Source organism: Monodon monoceros, unplaced genomic scaffold, assembly GCF_005190385.1.
Source record: "Monodon monoceros isolate NGI ecotype Baffin Bay Population unplaced genomic scaffold, NGI_Narwhal_1 Super_Scaffold_3, whole genome shotgun sequence".
Classification (NCBI taxonomy): domain Eukaryota; kingdom Metazoa; phylum Chordata; class Mammalia; order Artiodactyla; family Monodontidae; genus Monodon; species Monodon monoceros.
The window spans coordinates 59740494-59746145 of NW_021703780.1; positions in this window are offsets into that span (position 1 = coordinate 59740494).

A 5652-nucleotide genomic window follows, 5' to 3' on the forward strand; every position below is an offset into this window, starting at 1 on the left:
ACACCTCGAGGTTTATGGGATCTTAGTTCCCTGACCAGGGATGGAACCCGGGCCCTTGGCAGTGAATGCGCTAACCACTGGACCACCAGGGAATTCCCCCTCTAGATGTTTTATTTTTTTATTTTTTTGCAGTATGCGGGCCTCTCACTGTTGTGGCCTCTCCCGTTGCGGAGCACAGGCTCCGGACGCGCAGGCTCAGCGGCCATGGCTCATGGGCCCAGCTGCTCCGCGGCATGTGGGATCTTCCTGGACTGGGGCACGAACCCATGTCCCCTACATCGGCAGGCGGACTCTCAACCACTGTGCCACCAGGGAAGTCCCTAGATGTTGTCTTTATTTTTTTTTTAAGCTCTTTTGTGTTTTTTAAAGTTAATTAACTTACTTATTTTTGGCTGCGTTGGGTCTTCATTGCTGCACGCAGGCTTTCTCTAGTTGCAGCAAGTGGGGGGCTACTTTTCATTGCAATACGCTGGCTTCTCATTGCGGTGGCTTCTCTTGTTGCAGAGCATGGGCTCTAGGTGTGCGGGCTTCAGTAATTGTGGCACGTGGGCTCAGTAGTTGTGGCTCATGGGCTTAGTTGCTCCGTGGCATGTGGGATCTTCCCGGACCAGGGCTCGAACCCGTGTCCCCTGCATTGGCAGGCGGATTCTTAACCACTGCGCCACCAGGGAAGTCCCTAGATGTTGTCTTATTCACACAGTTTGGGAGATTACTGAAAGGGAAGCTAGGGAAGAGATCTGGTCATCTATTCATTACAAGTTAGGCCAGGTATTGTGTGTGATTGAAAGATTTGAAAGGTATGCTTGGGCTGGAGATGAGTAGATCGTGGGGGAGCCTGGTTTAAAAGTTAGTTCCAATACAGCTTTGCTAAAGTGCCAGGAAAAGTGGCTTCCTACCGAGGGTGGTTTTCTGTAAAGAGCTGCTTATAAGCCCACTGCTTTCATCTAACACGGGCTCTTCCCAGCACTGGCTAAGGGTGAGTGCTCAAAAGGCCTTGCCAACTGCCCAGCCAGTTCTTACCCACAGGCTGCATGCTTATGGCTGGAACACTGAAGACCAAGCCTGACCTCAGTGATTTGGAACGAAGGGATGATGTGAGCCTATGAAGGCCCTGAGATGTCCTAACCCCCAAACCAAACTCCTGGGCAGGGTTTCCCCATGTCAGGCTGAGATCAGCTAGACTTGTCCACTTTTCCCAAAAGCTTTCCTGACAAAGGCCTTGCCAGATGAGAGCTGTGCCTTTTACTACTAAGAATGAGCCACCATGGAGGTGGGACAAGGCAGCTTCTTAAACCCACACTGTTAGAATAGACAAATGCATAAAAATAAGCAAGGAAGATAGAATCATGAAGGCCTGGTTGTGATGGTGGCCAGGACCAGGGACCACTTTAAATCTCCCAAGGATGGCCCAAAGCTAATTGCCTTAATCCTATCAGTCCCAGCCTTGTTTCTGGATGAAAGAAGAATTTGCTGCCTAATTCCTTTAGTGGTTACAAGTTTCTCTTTCCTTTGAATATTAAGTATCCCTCCAAAGTGACTTTGTCCTACTCTATTTTTTTCTAGCAACGCCTTGAACTTAAGATTTCTTTGGTATTTGAAGGTTCTCTGCTCAGTAATATTTATGGAACTGTCATCCACAGACAGATGCCCTTCTTTTAAGTTTTATTAGACTATCTGAGCTCAGAGAAGGGGCCAAAAGAGAACTGGGAATGTGAAATGTGGACTCTTGAGACCATTGTTCATGTTACTTGAGAAGGAAGAGGAGAAAGGAAGGGAACAGTCATTGTACAGCCTCCATGCACTGCCTGAGGTCAGTCCTTTGTCCCTGAACGATCTCAGGTACACGTTCCCATCCTTGTACCTGTGAGGACAGGTGTATGAAATACAATTATTTCTCTGTGTGAGATGATTGCCAATGTGTACTAGTGGGGTTACAAGTGATTTTAGTTAAACTGCCTCAAACTAGTTCTTGTTCTTCAAATTTGAAGATCCACTGGATTCTACCCAGGTTTTAGCTGTCCTGCTTGGGAGGGACAGAGGTTGACCAAAGGACCAAAGCCACACACACACACACACACACACAAAAAAAAAGGAAACTCATCTAGTGACTTTCTTCCTATAGGGGTCTATTCCCCTCCAGAACTTCTGCTTTTGTTTTTTCTTTGGTATCTTCCAGCAATAGTTTTTTTAAAAAGCTTTTTTACTGAAGTATAGTTGATTTACAACTTTGTTTTAGTTTCACGTATACAGCACAGTGATTCAGTTATACATACAGATTCCTTTTCCTTTTCAGATTCTTTTCCCTTATAGGTTATTATAAAATATTGGGTATAGTTCCCTGTGCTATGCAGTAGGCCCTTGTTGGTTATCTATTTTATATATAGTAGTGTGTATATGTTAATCCCAACCTCCTAATTTATCACTCTCCCCCACCCCGCTTTCCCCTTTGGTAACCATAAATTTGTTTTCTGTGTCTGTGTGCCTCTTTCTGTTTTGTCAGTAAGTTCACGTGTATCATGTTTTTAGACGCCACATGTAAGCGATATCAGATGATATTTGTCTTTGTCTGATTTACTTAGTATGATCGTCTCTAGGTCCATTCATATTGCTACAAATGGCATTATTTCATTCTTTCTTATGACTGAGTAATATTCCATTGTGTATCGTGTGCATGTGTGTGCACCACAGCTTCTTTATCCATCCGTCTGTCGATGGGCATTTAGGTGCTTCCGTGTCTTGGCTGTTGTAGATAGTGCTGCAGTGAACACTGGGGTGCGTGTGTCTTTTTGAATTGTGGTTTTCTCTGGGTATATGCTCAGGAGTGGGATTGCTGGGTCATATGGTAGCTCTTTTGTAGTTTTTTTTGTTTGTTTGTTGTTTTTTTTTTTTGCGGTATGCAGGCCTCTCACTGTTGTGGCCTCTCCCGTTGCGGAGCACAGGCTCCGGACGCGCAGGCTCAGCGGCCATGGCTCACGGGGCCCAGCCGCTCCGCGGCATGTGGGATCTTCCAGGACCGGGGCACGAACCCGTGTCCCCTGCATCGGCAGGTGGACTCTCAACCACTGCACCACCAGGGAAGCCCTCTTTTGTAGTTTTTTAAAGAGCCTCCTTACTATTCTCCATAGTGGTTGTACCAATTTACACTCCCACCAACAGTGTAAGAGGGTTCCTTTTTCTCCACACCCTCTCCAGCATTTTTATTTTTGGTAGACTTTTTGGTGATGCCTATTCTGACCAGTGTGAGGTGATAACTCATAGTTTTGATTTGCATTTCTCTAATAATTAGCAATGTTGAGCAACCTTTCATGTTCCTGTTGGCCATCTGTATGTCTTCTTTGGTGAAGTGTCTATTTAGATCTTCTGCCCATTTTTCTTTTATTTCTTTTTTTTTTTTTTTTTTTGCAGTACCCGGGCCTCTCACTGTTGTGGCCTCTCCCGTTGCGGAGCACAGGCTCCGGACGCGCAGGCTTAGCGGCCATGGCTCACGGGCCCAGCTGCTCCGCGGCATGTGGATTCTTCCCAGACTGGGGCACGAACCCTGTGTCCCTTGCATCGGCAGGCGGACTCTCAACCACTGCGCCACCAGGGAAGCCCCTTCTGCCCATTTTTTGATTGAGTTGTTTGTTTTTTTGATACTGAGCTATATGAGCTGTTTGTATGTTTTGGAGATTAATCCCTTCTGGATTGCGTCATTTGCAAATATTTTCTCCCATTCTGTAGGTTTTCTTCTCATTTTGTTTATGGTTTCCTTTGCTGCACAAAAGCTTTTAAGTTTAATTAGGTCCCATTTTGTTTATTTTTGTTCTTGTTTCCATTACTCTAGGAGATGGATCCAGAAAGATATTGCTGAGATTTATGTCAAAGAGTGTCCTGCTTATGTTTTTCATTAGGAGTTTTATAGTATATGGTCATACATTTAGGTCTTTAATCCATTTAAAAATTTTTTTTGAAATATAGTTTATTTACAATGTTGTGTTAGTTTCAGGTGTACAGCAAAGTGATTCGGTTATACATATATGTATATCTCCACTCTTTTTAAGATTCTCTTCCCATATAGGTCATTACAGAGTATTGAATAGAGTTCCTGTGCTATACAGTTGGTTCTTATTAGTTAGCTATTTTGTATATAATAGTGTGTATATGTCAATCCCAATCTCCCAATTTATCCCTCCCCCCCTTTTACCCTTGGTAACGGTAAGTTTGCTTTTTACATCTGTGACTCTATTTCTGTTTTGTAAATAGGTTCATTTGTGCCATTTTTTAATATTCCACATATAAGCAATATCATATGATATTTGTCATTCTCTGTCTGACTTACTTCACTCAGTATGATAATGTCTAGGTCCATCCATGTCACTGCAAATGGCATAATTTTATTCTTTTTTATGACCGAGTAATATTCCGTTGTATATATATACCACATCTTCTTTATCCATTCCTCCATTGATGGACATTTAGGTTGCTTCCATGTCATGGCTATTGTAAATAGTACTGAAGTGAACATTGGGGTACATGTATCTTTTCGAATTATGGTTTTCTCTGGATATATGCCCAGGAGTGGGATTGCTAGATCCTATGGTAGTTCTATTTTTAGTTTTTTAAAGAACCTATATACTGTTCTCCACAGTGACTGTACCAATTTACATTCCCAACAACAGTGTAGGAGGGTTTCCTTTTCTCCACACCCTCTCCAGCATTTACTGTTTGTAGCTTTTTGATGATGGCCGTTCTGACCAGTGTGAGGTGATAACTCATTGCAGCTTTGATCTGCATTTCTCTAATAATTAGTGATGTTGAGCATCTTTTCATGTGCCTCTTGGCCATCTGTATGTCTTCTTTGAAGAAATGTCTAGTTAGATCTTCCATTTTTTTGATTGGGTTGTTTGGTTTTTTTTGATATTGAGCTGCATGAGCTGTTTGTATAGTTTTGAGATTAATCCCTTGTCGGTTGCTTCATATGCAAATATTTTCTCCCATTCTGTGGATTGTCTTTTCATTTTGTTTATGGTTTCCTTTGCTGTGCAAAAGCGTTTAAGTTTAATTAGGTCCAGGCTTCCTGGGTGGCACAGTGGTTAAGAATCCGCCTGCCAATGCAGGGGACATGGGTTCGAGCCCTGGTCCAGAAAGATCCCACATGTCACCGAGCAACTAAGCCTGTGTGCCACAACTACTGAGCCTGCATTCTAGAGCCGGTGAGCCACACTGAGCCCATGTGTCACAACTACTGAGCCTGTGCTCTAGAGTCCATGCTCTGCAACAAGAGAAGCCACCGCAATGAGAAGCCCGCACACCACAACGAAGAGTAGCCCCCACTCTCCGCAACTAGAGAAAGCCCCCACACAGCAATGAAGACCCAATGCAGCCAAAAATTAAAAAAAAAAAAAGTTTAATTAGGTCCCACTTGTTTATTTTTGTTTTTATTTTCATTACTCTAGGAGGTGGATCAAAAAAGATCTTGCGGGCTTCCCTGGTGGGGCAGTGGTTGAGAGTCCTCCTGCCGATGCAGGGGACACAGGTTTGTGCCCCAGTCCGGGAAGATCCCACATGCCGCGGAGCGGCTGGGCCCGTGAGCCATGGCCGCTGAGCCTGTGTGTCCGGAGCCTGTGCTCCACAATGGGAGAGGTCAGAACAGTGAGAGGCCCGCATACCGCA